This window comes from Ovis aries, chromosome 3, assembly GCF_016772045.2.
Source record: "Ovis aries strain OAR_USU_Benz2616 breed Rambouillet chromosome 3, ARS-UI_Ramb_v3.0, whole genome shotgun sequence".
Taxonomy (NCBI): domain Eukaryota; kingdom Metazoa; phylum Chordata; class Mammalia; order Artiodactyla; family Bovidae; genus Ovis; species Ovis aries.
The window spans coordinates 104,044,221-104,065,187 of record NC_056056.1 but is presented as its reverse complement, the minus strand read 5'-3'; the positions used below and the strand labels follow the sequence as shown (position 1 = coordinate 104,065,187).

Below are 20,967 nucleotides of genomic sequence, written 5' to 3'. Positions count from 1 at the left end.
CCGGTTTGGGACCGGCGAATCCTGGTACCCTCGAACGATGGTTCCGGAACCACGGCCCGTACTCTCCTGGGCTCTGGCCTGCGGCTCCCAAAGACTTCCCACATCAAGCGAAACGTACGCCTGCTTAGCACCCTATCCTGTCCCAAGTGCTTTTTTAACCCCTTCTTCCTCTGGTAACAGTCCTATGAGCTATGCAGGCTAATGAGCCGGATTTCTGGCTGAGGGAACTCGCACCTTGCAACAGACTGAACCGCGCGTGTGCGCGTGCGTGCGTATGTGTGTTATCTTCCTTTCGGTTTTTCCTCTGTATTAAACAATTGATAACAAAGCTCTGTTCCTCACCTACCCCCACCTAGAACCCATGCTTCCGCGACCTTCGTTCTGGGCACCCAGGCGACTCCCCTTTGCCCCTAAATGCCTGTCACGTTCTGCAGGAGGGCCCTTTCCAAGGCCCCGGGAACATCAGGGAAGGAAGTAGCTGCCCTCCCGCCGGGGCCAACTCGTCGAAGACAGTGACTTAATTTCTTCTCCAACAATGAAGCGCCCCGCACCCCCATCCCCCGCCATGGAGAGGGGCAAGAGGCACCTCTGCCCTCCTACCACTAGTCAACCAGTTCTACTCTGTAAAAAAGACCCTGATGCTGGGAAGGATTGAGGGCAGGAGGAGAAGGGTTAGCTACACAGGATGAGATGGTTCGACGGCATCACCAACTCAATGGACATGAGTGTGCGCAAACTCAGGGACATAGTGAAGTGTAAGGTCGGACCCCGGGGGCCGTGATGGGCCGCCCCTCCGCTCCCTCCTGTCAGCGAGAAGGTCCCTAACGCAACGATCCTCCCAGATCCCGGGGACCATGACAGCACACTTCGCTGGTTGCCGTGATGAGCCGCCCCTGTTCTTCCCGGCCGGCGGGGGAAGTCCCGAAGGGAGGGCGCCTCCCGGATCCCGGGGACCAATGACAGCACACCTCGCCGGCTAAAGCCGCCCCACCCCAGCCACGCAGAAGGACCTGTCAGCCCGCGACGCCTCGCCCTGGCGACCTATCCAAACCCCCATCCATCTAGCCTGACCATCCCTCGCAACTAGCGTACAAAAGCCACCCGCAGCACGGTCGGGCGCGGACTTCCTCGACCTGCCTCCTTCCGGTCCGGGAACCCCGCCCGGGAGCGCTTCGCCATTAAAAAGCCTGTTAGACACTCTTTTCAGGGTCCTGGTCGTCTTTTACCTAACATGAAGGATAGGGAAGCCTGGCACGCTGCTGTCCATGGGATCACAAAGAGTCAGACACGAAGAAGACTAAGTAAGAACAATTAAAGACTGAACAATAACAGTTACGTGGAATGGTGATGAAGAGCTGAATGGTTACTTGGAGCCTGTTTGCTTTTTTTTTTTAATTGCTTTATTAACTACATTTTTTTCATGCAAATGGGTGAAACTTTACTGTTGACAGATACTTAGATTGTGTGCTAAGGCAATCTCCAGTTAGAGGCTGGTAACACAGAACCCACCTGACACATGGAAATTACATAAGGGTCACAGAAAACAGATCAGTAAAGGCATTATCAGGACAATGCAAGGAAAAAGAACAACAGTGGGAGGAACCACAGTGATAATCTCATGGAAATGGCAGGAGCCAGGGCATTAGGCAAAATTCATCAAGATGGTCACGGTGATTAGAGAGCGCCCCCAGGAGCATATGCAGACTATTCCTGAATTGCAGCTCCCAAAGTTTTCTCCTGATTTCTCTCATCTCTTCCATGAACACTTCCATATCATCTCCATCTCCACCCATCCCATTGTTGACCTGCCTGTTGGGTACGGCCCATCAGGCTGCCCAGGTGGCACTAGTGGTAAAGAACCCTCCTGCCAATTCAGGAGACATAAGGGACATGAGTTCGATCCTTGGGTCAGGAAGATCCCCTGGAGGAGAGCATGGAAAGCCACTCCAGTGTTCTTGCCTGGAGAATCCCATGGACAGAGGAGCCTGGCAGGCTACGGTCCATAGGGTTGCAAAGAGTTGGACATGACAGCATGCTCGCACATTGGGAATTAGAGGCAAGTCTGCAAGCCTGTCCCCATCTGTGATTTCTTTCTGGCTCGTGGCCTTCACCCTCTCCCAAAGGGTGGCCTTCTCTCCATTCTGCACAGGCTGCTCCATTTCTCCATTTCCCTGGTGGATATTTGCCATGATGAGATTTTTTTCCCCTTGGTTATTTTTCTGGGCCTATCTTCACTGTCTCCTGCTCCTTCCAATTCTTGCCTCAAGCGTGCTGCTATCACGTTTAGTTTCGTAGACCTGCTCAGCTTGCCCCGGGGCCTGATGCCATCCCACTGTGTGCAGGGCAGTGCGGAGCTTGTACCCAGACAGGAATTGCCTGTTTGCTTTTGAAAAATGAATTAAAGGAGGCTTAAGGAATTTATCCTGAATGGCCATCTGGTGGGCCAAAATTGGACCTATGGAGATACTTTGACTCCAATATTGGTGCCTTATTTAAAAATTGCGATAGTTCATACCATGTTCATACCAGAAAAGAGTCAGAATACCAGCCACATGAGACCCACATCCAGCAGCTGCCACCCTTAGTAGGTGCACATGCGTCTCTCACAGAACCTGTTTTCTTTCTCCTGAATCCCTCACTCCTTGGTGTTAGCTGCCTGGCCCCCGGAGGCAAGGAATTTGCAGCCCTGACTGTGTTGGTATATCTAACTAGGCCTTCCAAGAGACAGTCAGATCCTGTGACAGCTCTGCTCCTCAGCAGCTGTGTGACTTGTAGCTCCCTTGTCTCTTTAGGTGAGTGGCATTTTGTCATCCTTAAAATTCAGGCAAGGGCCTTCCCTGGTGGTCCAATGGCTAAGACTCTGCCCTCCTGATGCAGTGGGCCCAGGTTCGATCCCTGGACAGGGAACTGGATCACTAAGAATTTGAATGCCATAACTAAAAAAAAAAAAAAATATCCCACATGCCGCAACTAAGACAGCCATTTGGAAACTCACATATTGGATCATGGGGTGGCTCCTGAGCGAACTTTTTGGCCAACCCAATAAATGAATGGTTGTCGATAAGGTGGGAATAGAGTGAGGGAGATAGGTGCGGTGTAGGAGAGGATGCATGGTGGGTAACTGCTAATGGGAAAACAGTTTCTCGTTGTGATAAAAATATTCTAAAATGCAACTGTGGTGATTAGTGCACTTTTTTTTTTTTTTTTTTTTTTGGCCACACCATGTGCCATGTGTGATCTTAGTTCCCTGACCAGGGAATGAAAGTTGTTTTGAAAAAATTCAAAATAAATTTTAAATTTATTTGAAAAAGAAAGATTTTTTTGAAAAAATTTAAAAACAGAATTATTCCCAGGAAGCTGAAGGACCTGGAAGCACTCCGAAAGGCACACACCGTTGAGGGGACGTTAGTTAGCAAGTGGCTCAGCTCTAGCCTTATTTCAGTTTGTGTGGGCCCCATTGTGTGGCCTCTCTCCAAAGATGACCTTCAGGATTCACTACTTCTTAAGCCCGAAACCAGACATAGGGTTACTCAGGCTCCTAGGCCCTGTATTTCTGCACCGTAAGACCTGTCACCTCATTTAGTTACCTCTGAAATATGTATATGTGCAGTAAACTCCATGAGCATTTGTGGGTACACAGAGAAAAATGAGATACAACTAGAAACCTTGAGAATCAGTCTTACAGGAAAAAGTAAACCTGAGGAACTGCAAATAAAAAGCAGAGTGCAGTCAGTGCCACAAGGGGGCGCTGGACAGTCAGCGCTCACTTCTGATTTAGGAGTCAGTGAGGCTTTGTATCCCAGGGACCGGGGAGCCTGGTGGGCTGCCGTCTATGGGGTCGCACAGAGTCGGACACCACTGAAGCGACTTAGCAGCAGCAGCAGCAGAGGCTTTGTAGTTGTGATGTAAAAATGCCCACCAGGATTTCAGTAGAGACAGCGAGTGGGAAAGATTTCAGGGAGACACAGAGAAAGCAACAGCACAGAGGCAGAAAGACAGAGGCAAGTCCCAAGTGTTAACAGCTCGAGTCAGCTGCGTGGGCGCCTGCTCAGTTATGTCCAATTCTTTGTGACCCTGTGGACTGTAGCTCGGCAGGCTTTGTCCATGGGATTTCCCAGGCAAGAATACTGGAGTGGGTTGCCATTTCCTCCTCCAGGGGATCTTTCTGACCCAGGGGTCAAACCTGCATCTATTGCGTCTCCTGCATTGCAGGCAGATTCTTTACCTGCTAAGCCACGGAGGAATTCAGCTGAGTGCAGGGTAAATGTAAGGAATGGAACAATGAGACATAATTTGGGTGGTTCAAACACTGAGTGGCTTTGGAAATTAGTTTTTGTTGCAGACTTGATATTGTTTCATAGTGAGGTCAACCTAAAATTACAAGGCAAAATGGCATATGTGAAATTTATTCTGTGGTAAAGTCATTTCAACAAACTGAATCACAAGTAATAGCAAGCCGCTCAATACACTTCCCATGCTGTCAAAAGGTAAAGCAAGAAGCAGGATGTCCATTCCCACATAAATCTGCACTAGATGTATTTTCTGAATTATTTCTGAACTGCAGTTCCAGCAGTTTGCCAGATATTGGTGCAAGTGGAAAGAACAGTTCCATATTTCAAAATCCATTTAACTTTGTTGTTAACTTTTACTTGAGGATCTTCCAGGTAAACTCTAATGAGTGATTAATCTGCAGTGTAATGACATACTAAAAGTCAAATATCGAGATAAATCTAATTATATAAGAATGCTGCTGCTGCTGCTGCTGAGTCACTTCAGTCGTGTCTGACTCTGTGTGACCCCATGGACAGCAGCCCACCAGGCTCCTCTGTCCACGGAATTCTCTAGGCAAGAATACTGGAGTGGGTTGCCATTTTCTTCTCCATATAAAAATAAAAATGCTCAATTAAAATCATAAATTGTGGATTAGTATCAATTCACAATCTTTATCTGTGTTGAAAAATATTTTCAAAGAATTACTATGCACAACACAGGGAATATAGCTAATATTTTACGATAACTGTAAATGAAATGTTGCCTTTAGAATGAATCGCTGTATCATACACCTGAAACATATGATACTGCACGTCCACCACGCCTCAACAGGAAAAGAAGCGACGTGTAACATTTCATTACAGATCAGCACTTACAGATGAAATTTGCAATCAATTTGGATGACAGGGAACACTAACTTTGAGCCCCAGCTCATTGACATGTTTTTTATTTCAAATTCCATTATTCCATTCAGTTCAGTTGCTCAGTCGAGTCTGACTCTTTGCGACCTCATGGACTGCAGCACACAAGTCTTCCCTGTCCATCACCAACTCCTGGAGCTTGCTCACTCATGTCCATCGAGTCAGTGGTGCTATCTGTTTCCTCCTCTGTCGTCCCCTTCTCCTCCTGCCTTCAATCTTTCCCAGCATCGGGGTCTTTTCCAATGAGTCAGTTCTTCGCATCAGGTGGCCAAAGTATTGGAGTTTCAGCTTCAGCATCAGTCCTTCCAATGAATATTCAGGACTGATTTCCTTTAGGATGGACTGGTTGGATCTCCTTCCAGTCCAAGGGATTCTCAAGAGTCTTCTCCAACACCACAGTTCAAAAACATCAATTCTTCAGTGCTCAGCTTTCTTTATAGTCCAGCTCTCAGATCCATACATGACTACTGGAAAAACCGTAGCTTTAACTAGATGGACCTTTGTCGGCAAAGTAATGTCTCTGCTTTTTAGTATGCTGTCTAGGTTGGTCATAGCTTTTCTTCCAAGGAGCAAGTATCTTTTAATTTCATGGCTGCAGTCACCATCTGCAGTGATTTTGGAATCCAAGAAAATAAAATCTGTCACTGTTTCCATTGTTTCCCCATCTATTTCCCATGAAGTGGTGGGACAAGATGCCATGATCTTAGTTTTATAAATGTTGAGTTTTAAGCCAGCCTTTTCATACTCCTCTTTCACTTTCATCAAGAGGCTCTTTAGTTCCTCTTTACTTTCTGCCATAAGGATGATATTATCTGCATATCTAAAGTTATTGTTATTTCTCCTGGGAATCTTGATTCCAACTTATGCTTCATTCAGCTTGGCATCTCGCATGATGTACTCTGCATACAAGTTAAATTAGCAGGGTGACAATATACAGCCTTGACGTACTCCTTTCCTGATTTGGAACCAGTCTATTGTTCCATGTCCAGTTCTAACTGTTGCTTCTTGACCTGTATACAGGTTTCTCAGGAAGCAGATAAGGTGGTCTGGAATTCCCATCTCTTGAAGAATTTTCCAGTTTGCTGTGATCCACACAGTCAAAGGCTTTGGTGTAATCAACACAACAGAAGTAGAGTTTTTCTGGAACTCTCTTGCTTTTTCTGTGGTCCAACAGATGTTGGCAATTTGATCTCCGATTCCTCTGCCTTTTTCTAAATCCAGCTTGAACATATGGAAGTTCACAGTTCATGTACTGTTGAGTCCTCTCAGAGAATTTTGAGCATTACTTTGCTAGCATGTGAGATGAGTGCAATTGAGTGGTAATTTGAACATTCTTTGGCATTGCCCTTCTTTGGGATTGAAATGAAAACTGACTTTCCAGTCCTGTGGTCACTGCTAAGTTTCTAAATTTGCTGGCATATTGAGTGCAGCACTTTCACAGCATCATCTTTTAGGATTTGAAATAGCTCAACTGGAATTCCATCACCTCCACTAACTTTGTTCATGGTGATGCTTCCTAAGGCCCACTTGACTTCACATTCCAGGATGTCTGGCTCTAGGTGAGTGATTACACCATCATGGTTATCTGGGTCGTGAAGATCTTTTTTGTATAGTTCTTCTGTGTATTCTTGCCACCTTTTCTTAATATCTTCTGATTCTGTTAGGTCCATACCATTTCTGTCCTTCATCGAGCCCATCTTTGTATGAAACGTTCCCTTGGTATCTCTAATTTTCTTGAAGAGATCTCTAGTATTTGCCATTCTATTGTTTTCCTTTATTTCTTTGCACTGATCACTGAGGAAGGCTTTCTCATTTCTCCTTGCTATTCTTTGGAACTCTGCATTCAGATGGGCATATCTTTCCTTTTCTCCTTTGCCTTTAGCTTTTCTTCTTTTCTCAGCTATTTTTAAGGCCTCCTCAGACAACCATTTTGCCTTTTTGCATTTCTTTTTCTTGGGGATGGTCTTGATCACTGCTTCCTGTACAATGTTACGAACCTCCATCCATAGTTCTTCGGGTATCTATCGGATCTAACCCCTTGAATCTAGTTGTCACTTCCACTGTATAATCATGGAATAATTCTTCCATTAGTAGGCCCATATTACCAAAAACAATGCACTTGATTATTTTTATTATGAACTTTATAGAAAATTTCATGGAAATTTATTTTCTCTCTGATTATGTAAGCACTTAGATAATATTCTCCATTTTGCCTCTTGGCGAGCAACACTAAAACATTTACCACCTGGTCATTTACAGAAAAAGTTAACTCACTTTCGCTTTTAAGCTTCAAAATATACACATTTCCCTAGAAATTTTTCAAGTTTTTATCTTTTTGTAAAAATAACACATGCTCATTGTAAATATATATAGAAGGAATAGAATAAAGAAGCTGCCCTCACACCCCCTGACCCAGAGATAAATGTTAGGGATTTTGGGAGTAACTTCTAGAAGTGATTTGTGCTAATATTTCCAAAAATGTGCCCTTCGGAACACCAGTTGCTCAAGATGACCCTCAAAAAAGAATGTGTATGATGTTTCTGGATAATATTTTAACAACTCATAAGTGCAAACCATGATAATTTTGAAAAGCTTGGAAAATATAGAGAAGTTTTAAAACATCAGTTGTTCTTTTAAAAAGTAAGTCCTGAAGCTGTGGTGTCAGGGTTCCCAGAGGGATTTGATGGTATCCTCATGCTGGGTAATTGAGAAGAATTTAAGAAAGGAACAAAAAGGGTGGGGATTTGGGGAAAGCTGCACGTGATAATGGGCTTCCCAGGTGGTGCTAGTGGTAAAGAACCTGCCTGCCAATACCGGAAACCTAAGAGACTTGGAGTCGATGCCTGGGTCGGGAAGATCGCCTGGAGGAGGGCATGGCAACACGCTCAAGTATTCTTGCCTGGAGAATCCCATGAACAGAAGAGCCTGGCAGGCCACAGTCCATAGTGTTGAACACAGTCATGGACGACTAAAGTGACTTAGCATGCATGCGTGCAAGGGATGGCTATTGTTCCTGGAGCCAGCCCAGCTCTGGGTAAGGGTTAGGAGGGTGCAGTGATTTGTTACTAGAGCTTGAGAAGAGTAGTTACTTGGAGAAAATCTGATTTAAAAAAAAATAAATGTGGCCTTCAGTTGAGAGGATGAAACTGTACCTCTGGGACCCCATAGGAAAAGAGCTGAGTTCTCTCAAGACTGATTTCTGACTGATGTTTCCTACTGGCCAAAACCAGTTGGAAGCCAGTGGACAGGCGAGTCTCTGATTTAATCCTTCAGGGCCAGTTCCCCAGGGCACAGAGCTGGGAGAGAAAGGTGAGAGAGGGTGGGCAGGGGCAGACAGAGAAGACGCACGTCACTGCCAAAGGCACCCAAGTTTGTCCCAAACAAGAGCCGGTCTGTGAATTTGCACTGCAACCCGCCACCTCAGCCACATACAGGCGAATGAAACCACACTCTACACCCTGTAGCTGAAGGTGGCAACAAGATAGAAACAAGATGATGCACCAGGAGCACCAAGCTTGTTTTGCAGAGTACCAGCTTCCCAGGTGGCGCTAGTGGCAAAGAACCCACCTGCCAACTCAGGTAGTGTAAGAGATCTGGGTTCGATACCTGGGTTGGGAAGATCCCCTGGAGAAGGGCATGGCCACCCACTCCAGTATCCTTGCCTCGACAATCCCATGGACAGAGTTGCCCGGGGGGGCTACGGTCCGTAGGGTCACAAAGAGTTGGACGCGACTGAAGTGACAGCGCACAGAGAAAGCTAAGCAAACAGCTTGCTGACAGCTCCTCCTGACAGCACCGTGCAGATGAGCTGAGGGCCTAGAATGACTGCTAGTGAACTTGGGGGGTCACAGGCCAAAAATCCACCGTGTGTTATGCAGGAGGTGCTCCCTGCAAGCTGCATATGCAATCTGTGAAGAGGCTTAAAGGACCTGCATAGAGAACTGTTCTTTAAAGATTTTTTTATATGGACCATTTTAAAAGTCTGTATTGAATTTATTACAATATTGTTTCTGTTTTTTATGTTTTGGCTTTTTGGCTATGAGGCGCGTGGGATCTGAGCTCCCTGACCAGGGATCCAGCCGTACCCCCTGCATTGGAAGGTGAAGTCTTAACCACTGGACCACCAGGATGTCCCCGTAGAGAACTCTTGAAATTTACGTAGAAAGTTAAACATACTTTCCACCAGTCATTTCCCAGCCCCCTCCATTTATAAGTTGCCACTTTCAGAATAAACATCCCAGTCACAAGGCATGGGAGAGACAGATCTGAACTTTGCCTCCTATCTCCCTGCTTGTTGTTGTTCAGTCACTAAGCGTGTTCAACACTTTGCAACCCCGTGGACTACAGAATGCCATGCTTCCCTGTCCTTCACTACCTCCCAGGGTTTGCTGAAACTCATGTCCACTGAGTTGATGATGCTATCTAATCGTCTCATCCTCTGTTGCACTCTTCTTTTGCTTTCAATATTTCCCAGCGTTAAAGGCTTTCCCAGTGAGTTGGCTCTTCCCATCAGGTGTCCAAAGTACTGGAGCTTCAGCTTCAGCATCAGTCCTTCCAATGAATATTCAAGGTTGACTTCCTTTAGGATGGACTGATTTCACTCCCTGCTTGGCTGCCCTGCAATAAAGCCTTTTTCTTTCAGCAAAAAAAAATTGCCCAATATGATATTTGGGCTTTCGTGTGCAGTGGGCAACAAGCCCAGTTACTCTGTTACACAAACACGTTTGAATCCACGATTTTTTTTTTTTTTTTTGCTGTGCTATGCAGTATGTGGGATTTTAGTTCCCTGACCAGGAATTGAACCCACAGCCCCTAGATCGGAAACACAGAGACTTAACTACTGGACCACCAAGGAAGTCCCTGAATCCATATGTTTAAGACCAGCTTTGGGTTCACCGTCCTGCTGCTGCTGCTTAGTCATTTCAGTTGTGTCCTGTGGTCTGCAGACTGCCAGGGTCCTCTGTCCATAGGATTCTCTAGGCAAGAATACTGGAGTGGGTTGCCATGCACTCCTCCAGGGGATCTTCCTGACCCAGGGATCAAACCTGGATCTCGTACATTGCAGGCAGATTCTTTACCGCTGAGCCACCAGGGAAGCCCAGTGTGCTGCTGTTCTTCTCTAAAGAGTCAGAATTCTTTGGAGGGTGACAGCACAATTTGTCAGGATATCCAAAACGGTGGGGGCAAGCCTAGAACATCTTGCTGATCTTTAAAAGTGAGGGAGCCATCAGTAGACTGTCTCAGATGACGTTAGGGAAAGTGCCAAGAGGCCGCACAAAGACTCCCACAGCTGAGTGAACGGCAGATTATGCATGAAAAGATAATTATGATCATTGGGATAAGCTCAGCCACAGATCTGTGAAGATTTTTTTAAATGATAAAGTTTTTGTAAAAAGGTCTTGTCATGAACCCATGTATCTGAAATATTGTTTACCAAAATTAATTCACTACATAAGTCTTATGCTTTGATCATCACACAATATGCCTATTAAAAACATAGAAAAATACTGTATATATGAAAAATAGAATGTAAATCTATATTAACATGGAAAATAAATCATAAAATATTAAATGGGGTGGTGTGTCTTGGTTGGATGGCGTTCAAAATGAATTTTCTAGATGGGGAAACAGTGGAAACAGTGACAGCCTTTATTTTGTGGGGCTCTAAAATTACTGCAGGTGGTGACTGCAGCCATGAAATTAAAAGATGCTTGCTCCTTGAAAGAAAAGTTATGACCAACCTAGACAACATATTAAAAAGCAGAGAGACAATACTTTACCAACAAAGGTCTGTCTAGTCAAAGCTATGGTTTTTCCAGTAGTTGTGTATGGATGTGATAGCTGGACTGTAAAGAAAGCTGAGCGCCAAAGAATTGATGCTTTTGAACTGTGGTGTTGGAGAAGGCTCTTGAGAGTCCCTTGGACTGCAAGGAGTTCCAACCAGTCCATCCTAAAGGAGATTAGTCCTGGATGTTCATTGGAAGGAGTGATGCTGAAGCTGAAACTCCAATACTTTGGCCACCTCGTGAGAAGAACTGACTCATTGGAAAAGACCGTGATGCTGGGAAAGACTGAAGGCGGGAGCAGAAGGGGATGACAGAGGATGAGATGGTTAGATGGCATCACCGACTGGATGGACTTGAGTTTGAGTAAACTCCGGGAGTTGGTGATGGACAGGGAGGCCTGGTGTGCTGCAGTCCATGGGGTCATGAAGAGTCGGACATGACTGAGGGACTGAACTGAACTGAGAGAAACAAGTGCACCCACATTGGCCCGTGTAACCCTGGGCTTGATTTGTCTGCTTGGTTCCGGAGACTCAGGAAGGGGCTTCCTCCTCCGGGTCAGTGTTGGGGCTCCATGAGCACTCTCCCTTCAGCCCTTCACTGCCAACTGTGGCTCCTGCACTCTCCCAGGAGCCATCCCTCCACCTCTACACTCTCTCCGCGGAGTCTGCCCATCAGTACTTTGAGGTCACCTCGGGAGAGTATAGGGGCACACAGTGCCTGGGGCGTGTGGTTGAGAGAAGCTCGCAACCCCAACCCCCATCCTCCCCACCCCAAGGTGTAGAGCCTGTAAATGAACGTCTTAGACAGTAGTTCCCAGAGTTGCACTTATGAGCAGAGTACTGTTGCAAGGGGAATGTTGGCACTTTCCTGGAACTCCAGCCCACCCCAGCCCCACCCCACCCATCACCCCCAGCCCAGTATTCTTGCCTGGAGAATTCTGTGGACAGAGGAGCCTGGTGGGCTACAGCCTAAAGGGTCTCAAAAAGTCAGACAGGACTGACTGCCTGACACTTGGCATGATCCGTTCTTCGCCCATGGACGCAGATTGGTGCGGCAGGAGAAAAGGAACAGAACCAAGACTCAGAGCCCTGTCTTGCTGCCTGTTGTCTGAGGCCTAAAAAGTTCCAACCCTCCCAGAGCCCCAGCTTCCTCATCTGATAAACACGATGATAAAACTCCTTTTCTCTTAAGGTTAGTGTGAGTAAAGGAGGAAACAGAACAGGCTCTATCTTGGAAGCAGGACTCCATCTTGGGCCAGACTCTGGACTTTGAGCTATATGCCCAGTAACTACGGAAACAACATACCAACTGGAAAACCAGGCCCCCGCAAGGAAGAGCCCCAGGGCTCTCTATCGCCTCAAAGAATACCCTAATTATCTGTGTAACCAAATAGAATCATACATCCTATTATGCTTATTGGGGTATGACCACAAGCCTATTGATAATTGTCCAGTGTTAACTACCTAGGCTTAAGACATATGAATCACAGGTTAACTTTGATTGTATTTTTCTTTTTCCTTTGCTCAGACTAGTTTCAGGGAATTTGGGGAGGTGGGTTTGGGCACGTACGCTTAGGGTATGTAAGGTTTTCATAAAAACTGGTCGGGGTCCTGGGCTAAGAGGAGACTCTGCCTTGGGCGCGCTGGCGTAACAGACTGTACTCCACTATCTGCGCTGTCCTTCTGAGTGAGTTTGTTTCCTGGAACGCGTGGCTACAACCTGAGGATTAAATAACCCCATATATGTAGAGCGCCTTGCTCAGGGAGTAGCCACCCACCCGTCCTGGGTGTTGGTATCTGTCATCCAAATTCACATTGCAAAACATGGTACTTACCACAGAAAGCTGCACCTTGCTTAGTCGTGTGCGTGTGTGTGAATGGCACCCCACTCCAGTACTCTTGCCTGGAAAATCCCGTGGACGGAGGAGCCTGGTGGGCTGCAGTCCATGGAGTCGCTAGGAGTCGTATAGACTGAGCGACTTCATTTTCACGCATTGGAGAAGGCAATGGCACCCCACTCCAGTGCTCTTGCCAGGAAAATCCCGTGGACGGAGGAGCCTGGTGGGCTGCAGTCCATGGGGTCACTAGGAGTCGGACACAATTGAGCAATTTCACTTTCACTTTTCACTTTCATGCATTGGAAAAGGAAATGGCAACTCACTCCAGTGTTCTTGCCTGGAGAATCCCAGGGATGGGGAGCCTGGTGGGCTGCTGTCTCTGGGGTCGCACAGAGTCGGACACGACTGAAGTGACTTAGCAGCAGCAGCAGCAGCAGCAGTGTGTCTGTGTGCTCCGTCGTGTCAGACTCTGTGACTCCACGGACGGCAGTCCGCCAGGCTCCTCTGTCCATGGAATTTTCCAGGCAATAATACTTGAGTGGGTTGCTATTTCCTTCTCCAGGGGATCTTCCCTACCCAAGGATCAAACCTGAATCTCTTGCGTCTCCTTCATTGGCAGGTGGACACCTAGAGAAGACCCACTAAGTTGTTGGTGTCACTAATGAAATTCTGGGACTCTTGAGGGCAAAGACTAAAATTAAGCTTAGTTCTATGCTGGTTTTGCAACAGCTGTGTCTTGGAATGAATGAATGGAATAAATGAATGACATTTATTCATTATCCCGAGTGTTCCAGCTATGAAGAATAGGAGATTGTTTGGATAGGTATCTTTGTGTTTTTATAGGCTTTTTGGAAGTTGGGGATAATTTACAGGAAACATGCCTAGGATCCACACAGAATCCTGACCAGGATGATGTAGAAATTGAGTCTATGGCTAAGAATTGGATAAGCAAATAAACATTTATTTTTAAATTTATTTACTAATTTATTTGGCTGCGCTGGATCTTAGATATGGCTTGTGGGGCATAGCTCCCTGACCAGGGATTGAGCCCAGGCCTCCTGCATTGGAAGCAAGGAGTCTTAATCAGTGAAACCAGGGAGGTGTCTAAATAAACATTTGGATCTTAAATAAAATACTTGGTTTGGGCTATGGGTGGTACACCAAGGAAGCCAAGGAAAAATAATCATGATACAGTAAAAAACATTTTTTCTCAACCAGAGATTTCAAAAAAATCAATTTTTTCAACAGCTGCAAGGTTTTCATCGAACTAACCTCTTGTTATCATGAGCTGGAAGAGTTAGCTTGCTCTGGTGAGAAACATTTTTCGAAGCTTGCTGTGCAGTCAAAGCCTGTGTGGACAGGCTTGTACGTTGCTGATGCTGCTGAACATGGCGGGAAAGTCACAATTTGCAGCCTTGTTTCCAATCAGCCAGGAATGCCCTGAGAAGGGGGAGAATCACTAATAGAATGATTATAATCATTAAGAGAATAATCATTAATAGAGGAGCTGCATGGAACGCACCTCCTGCTTCATCAGTCTGAACGGCATCTCGTCGCACACTGAACACCAGGCTCTCTCCTCTCAGATGTAGCGCTTGCACTGCTGGGAGGACAGCAAATAGATGCTGACGATTAAATGGAGATTTCAGAAATATAAGCAGACTCTACTGATTCCAAGACGCTGAGCACATCTATTGAAACTCTACGCTTAATTTCAAGAAGAGCAAACTCAGAAACCTTGCTGAATGAGTCACTTCCTGTCTCTGGCCCACCCGCGTTCACATGTCAACAATAGACGTAGTTCTTATGTGACACCAGATGTCTGCTTGTTCTTTGGTTGAAATGATCAAATAAGTGAACGTTGGAAAGACACACTGGTGCAGAAAGTGACCATACTTCAGCCTGTCGATATTCAAGGGTTTGGCTGTGAGTGTGAAGAGAGATCAGGTGAGGGGGTGTCATGACTTAGAAAAGAGTAGTGTTGGGACATGTTGAGAATATTTTATTTTTTTAACACATCAAGGATTACTTTTATTTAAAAACAAATATTTATATGTATGTATATGTTGCAGCCCTCAAGGAAAAATAACAAAGTCCCTTAATTGGAAATTCAGTGTAAACAGGTATACAATTTTAAACTATAAATTCATAGTTTTTTTCTTTCCTATTTAAATGATGTAAAAGCTTTTGTTCTCTTCAAAGGCATCTGTGTCTTGGGATTACAGTAACTTCTCAGTAATTTCTTCACTAGTCTGTTTCATGTAATATATGTTCATTGAAGAAATCTTAGAAAATGTTGTTGTTCAGTTGCCCAGTCATTTCTGATTCTTATTCAGTGACACTGATTCTGATTCAGTAACGCCATGGACTGTAGCACGCCAAACCTCCCTGACCCTCACTCTGTCCTGGAGTTTGCCCAAGTTCATGTCCGTTGCATCAGTGATGCCATCTAGCCATCTCATCCTCTGACACCCTCTTCTCCTGCCCTCAATCTTTCCCAGTATTAGGGTCTTTTCCAGTGAGTTCGCATCAGTTGACCAAAATATTGGAGCTTCCACTTCAGCATCAGTCCCTCCAAAGATTATTCAGGGCTTAGAAAATACAGGTAAGCAAAAGGAAGGAAACAAAAGCCACCCGCAACCCTACTACCCAAGAGAACCGCTGTCAGCATTTTGAAGTTGATGTAGGTCTGAAAGATGTTCGCACAGAGGCTGATGTGTGGTTAACAGTGCAGACTGTGGGGCCCAAGCCCTGCTCCTCAGTAATGAGGCATTGATTAAGCTATTTGGCTACTTTACATCTCGGTTTCTTTAGCTGTAAAATGGAGAAAATAATACTACCTTGCTCCAAGTGTGGATATGGGTAGGTGAGTTCCTCTTTCTAAAGCACTTAGAATAAGTGCTGGCACATGCCAGCCATATGGTAAAACAACATGCCTATTGCATAATTTTCTTTTTCTCTTCTTTTTTTAAAACTGAAATAACAGGCAAAACAACCTAAGGTAGAAAAAAATCAAAGCAATGATTCCCCCTGGGGACAGACATTGAATAAGAAGGGTATGAGGGTACTTTCTGGTGTAATGTATAATGTTTACACCTTGGTAGGCATTTGACTTGACACAGATATGTTAGTTTGTCTAAAGTCTGAAAATTTTACATTTTTAAGGTTTATGTATTTCATTATATGTAAATTTTATTTTAGATGAATAAGCACTGGAAGTAAATATTGAAATATGGTTAATGATATTCATGCTAAAGTATTTAGGGGAGAGTATACTGGTGTGGAGAAGGGGGCAGCAGAGGATGAGATGGTCAGATGGCATCACTGACTCAATGGACATGAATCTGAGCAAACTCCGGGAGACGGTGAAGGACAGAGGAGCCTGGCATGCTGCAGTCCATGGGGTTGCACAGAGTTGGACCTGATTTAGTGACCGAACAATGACAACAATACTGGCGTGTGTAATTTACTTTGAAATGCATCGAAAAATGAGGTAGACTGATGGATGGATAGAGGGTTGCACAGATGGATAGAAAAACAATGAAGCAAGTATACTAAAATGTTAGTGTTAGAATTGAAGTAGTGTTCATCGTAAAATTCTTTCAACTTTTGGTGTTTTTCACAATAAAAATTTTTATAATAATATATAAAGTATGGGGAAAAGAATATATAATACTGTGGTACTGTTTAACTTGCTCTTTTTGCTCTAAGATGTATCATGATAGTCCTCTGTTATTAGTCTTTTCTACAAATATAATCATTATACTATCATATTCTATAGATTAATGACATTAACTCAACCACTGTTATATATTTCAATCAATTCTGAATTCATTACAAAGCAGTGAGAAGAATGCTTCATAAATGAACTATCATTAATACCCTCAAAGACTTTTGAGAAAACATTTTATCCATGAAACTAAAATAAGACACCCTTAAAAAAATAAAGAGTCCTTGGTAGGGAGGGATAAACTAGGAGTCTGGGATTAACAGATCCACACTAGTATATATAAAACAAACAAAAAGAGCCTACTGTAGAGCATGCTGCTGCTGCCGCTGCTAAGTCGCTTCAGTCGTGTCCGACTCTGTGCGACCCCATAGACGGCAGCCCACCAGGCTCCCCCGTCCCTGGGATTCTCCAGGCAAGAACACTGGAGTGGGTTGCCATTTCCTTCTCCAGTGCATGAAAATGAAAAGTGAAAGTGAAGTCGCTCAGTCCGGGCTGACTCTTAGCGACCCCATTGCCTGCAGCCTACCAGGCTCCTCCGTCCACGGGACTCTCCAGGCAAGAGTACTGGAGTGGGGTGCCATTGCCTTCTCCAACTGTAGAGCATAGGGAACTATATTCAATATCTTGTAATAACCTATAAAGAATATATATGTATGTTTATGTCTATATATATGGGGCTTCTCTGGTGGCCCAGTGATCTCGAGATACATTGATTAGAGATCATACATAAGTAGTAAATTTCTAAAGAAAAGCAAAAGAATAGCTAACATAAAATTCAGGGAAGTGGTTGCTTTCGGTAGGGGGATGGTAGGAGGAACCATTGGGCCCCCACGGGGTTTCTGAGGTGCCAGGGTGATGGGCATATAGGTGTATAATCTCTTTTCCTGTTTCCTTGGCACGCTGGTCTCAGGCAGCAGTTTGTATTCCAAGCCTTCCTGAAGCCTGCCCTCAGCTGTGTGTCTGCCTCTGAGAAGAGCTTGGTGATCCCCATCACACCGGGCCCAGTCATGCCGATGTTGTGTCCATGCTTGTTGGCTTGCTAAAGAGTTGGCTGGGGACTTCCCTGGCGGTCCAGTGGTTAGGACTCTGAGCTTCCATTGCAGGGCGTGCAGGTTCTATCCCTGGTCAGGGAACTAAAATTCTGCACAGCGAGGCTGAAATAATAATAATAATAGCCGGTTGGATACACAGTTGGGAAAATTATGGTGCCTGGGGAAAAAAAAGTGATTAGAACTTGGGACTGCTCCGAACCAGCAGTCTGTGCTAGGGGGGATTAATAGGCAAGAATTGGAGCTGCCGAGTTGAAACCAAAATCAGACTCTAGAGAGAAAGTTGGGCAGGAGTGCAGTGCAGGTTTCTTTCTTTCTTTCTTTCTTTCTTTTTTTTTTGGCCATAGAAATTGCAGGGGATGGCATGGTCCGGACTGGAAGCCTAACGGAGGATCTACCCAGTATAAGGAGGAGATAAGCTGGTCATGAAGAGTCTCTCCTTCATCTGTGGCAGGAGTCAGTCCTCAAAATGGCAAGTCACCCCCCACCTGGCTTGGGATGGATCTGTCATGGAGTCAGTATTGTTCCAATGCCAAGCCATGCCTTGACACATGACTGCCTTAGCAGGAGTCTACATTTACGCATAGTTATGATATTATCTCATTTTAAAATGAGCATATGGAAACCTGCAGGCCAAGATGAATTCTCAGTCCCTACAAATCAGCCACCTGGTGAGGTGGGGCTGCATAGTCAGCCTCACAATGCATCCCGGCACAGCCACCCAACCTACAGCCACGCTGCTAGACACACTAAATGCCAGCAACCCGTTATCTTTGTGAGTGCTAGAATGTGGGGAAGAGCCGACAGTCGTTCAGAACCAGGTGGACTGAGGCATTCCTTGAGAAACCGGTGATTAGGACTCAGTGTTTTCACTGCAGAGACCCAACTCCTGGTCGGGAGCCAGGATCCCACAAACGGCTCAGTATGGAGGAAAAAAATAAAGGAAAAACCAAGTGTGTTGTGTCGAAGGGCCATCAGGTTTCATAGGGCCATTTGGGATAAGAAAAGAAGGATATGACAAAGAATGAGACAGTCTTCCTGTGTTTATGTTACAAACTGCCTCCAAATACAGCGTTCCATAGATGCTTTCGAGAAACAATGCTTCCTGCACTGTTCCAGGCGCCCAGCAGGCCTATCGAGTAGGTAAAACTACGCTGTTACACAGACAATGCACCCGAGGCCCAGAGTCACTAAGAACTTACCCAGATTGCACAGCTAGTAAGGGGTGAAATTTGGATTTGAACCTAGGCAGTCTGACACAAGACTCCATGCTTAAAAAAAAATTTTTTTTAATTTATTTTTGGCTGCGCTGGTCTCTGCTGCTGTGTGCGGGCTTTCTCTAGTTGCAGTGAGCAGGGGGCTTCTCTTGGGTTGAGCACAGGCTCTAGGCACCTGGGTCTTCAGTAGTCGCAGTACGCAGGCTCAGTAGTTGGGGCTTGAAGGCTCTGGAGCACAGGCTCAGTAATTGTGATACATGGGCTGAGTTGCCTCCCTGCTAGGATGTGGGATCTTCCTGGACTAGGTATTGAACCTGCGTCCCCTGCATTGCAAGGTGGATTCTTAACCTCTGGGCCACCAGGAAAGCCCAAGACTCCATGCTTTTAATCACTACAAGTTGCCTCTTGGTTAAAACAAGGGCATTGCCTCTTAAGGTGAAGACTCGGAAGAGAACAAATCTTTCTTAGAAAGATACACCAAGTGAAAGGGTTAGAAAATCAATTTTGCCTCTACATATCTAAACCATATATTTATATATACATTATATACAAATGTTATGTGTAATGTATATGCATTATATATAAATATATTACATATATAATGTATATTTATATGTATAAAATCTGTCTGGTTTACTGGTACAGCCCTGGAACCTAGTACAGCGACTGGCACATAGGAGACAATATATTTTGCTAAATGAAGATGTGAGTGAAGGAATAAAGTAGTTCAAGGTGCTCATTAATGGGTGAATGGGTGTTCTAGGCAAAGAGGGAGATACCATTTATTGAGTCTCTTCTCCTTGTAGAAGGGAATCAATAAATAATAAATGTCCTTGGGAATCAATAAGTGTCCTTGTAGGACACTGTGTTTTCTGAAGTCACTTGATTTAACCTCACTCTAACTGTATAAGGTGTATGTTCAATTCCAGGTCAAGACCCATTTCACCATCCAACATGCAAGTTACCAAAGGGCTTTTGGGTAACCCAGAACTCCTCTTTACCAGCCCCCAGAGTTTGGGGCTCCCTGGTGTTTCAATGCCATTTCCAGCATTCCATGATCCCTGCCCATGGTCCCTCCATCAGACACCCCTAGTCTCCTGCCCCGCCTCCTGCGATAGCCTCCCAGCTGCACTCCCTGTCTCTGGTTCCCCACCCCGACCCTTCCACTATCCATCCAAGTATCACCTTCCCCATAACTAGCTCTGCCAGGAAACCCCTCTAAAGAGCATTTGGAGTGAGATGGCCTGGCAAGGGAGGCCAGGCAAGTCAGTTATCTTCTCTGGGCCTCAGTTTCTTCCTTGGTATAATGGGGAAAAATCAATATATTTCATAGGACTTTGTGGGAATTAAATGAGATAATGTATGCTAAAATGGTACTTTGCAAATGCTTGCCAAAGGCATGATACATAGTATGGTTTCATTTTTGCTTAATCTAAATGTTGGTCCTTCTAATCAAACACCTGCTATAAAGTTCCTCCCAAACCAGAAATCTGCTCTGACTTCCCATTGTCTGCTGTGTGTGCTTAGTTGCTCAGTCGTGTCTGACTCTGTAGCCCGCCAGGCTCCTCTGCTCATGGAATTTTCTGGGTAAGAGTACTGGAATGGGATGCCATTTCCTACTCCAGGGGATCTTCCTGACCCAGAGATCAAACCTGCATCTCTTGCACTGGCAGGTGGGTGCTCTGCCACTGAGCCACCTGGGAAGCGCCAAGCATGCTGGAGAGGTTGCCGTTTCCTTCTCCAGTGGATCTTCCCAACCCAGGGATTGAATCTGTGTCTCTTATGTCTCCTGCATTGGCAAGTGGATTCTTTACCACTATTGCCACCTGGGAAGCCCCATTGTCTCCCAGGAAAAAGCAAAATCTCTTTACGATGGCATTGTTTTTTCAAGAGATTCTAAGTTGTAACAACAACATAAGTCTCTCAGTCATGTCTGACCCCATGGACTATAGCCTGCCAGGCTCCTCTGTCCATGGGGATTCTCCAGGCAAGAATACTGGAGTGGGTAGGGTATCCCTTTTCCAGGGGATCTTCCCGACCCAGAAATCGAACCAGGGCCTCCTGCATTGCAGGGGATTCTTTACCAGCTGAGCCACTAGGGAAGCAAAGTAGTTGAGGACAGTTTCAGAGAGAAAAATGTTAATCTCAGCTCCAAT

General features: G+C 45.3%; 1 long non-coding RNA gene and 1 other non-coding gene across 2 annotated transcripts; one reads left to right on the top strand and one right to left on the bottom strand.

Annotated features, from left to right (window-relative positions):
* Positions 1–2,834: 2,834 nt before the first annotated feature.
* On the top strand, positions 2,835–2,907 carry TRNAR-CCU (transfer RNA arginine (anticodon CCU)). Its single transcript has one exon. It is a non-coding gene; the product is annotated as a tRNA-Arg (tRNA).
* Positions 2,908–12,433: 9,526 nt separating this feature from the next.
* Positions 12,434–14,511, bottom strand: LOC132659515 (uncharacterized). Its single transcript, XR_009600053.1, has 3 exons — positions 14,338–14,511; positions 14,088–14,255; positions 12,434–13,061 (listed from the first exon to the last, which is right to left on the bottom strand). It is a non-coding gene; the product is annotated as an uncharacterized LOC132659515 (long non-coding RNA).
* Between the last annotated feature and the right edge of the window lie 6,456 nt (positions 14,512–20,967).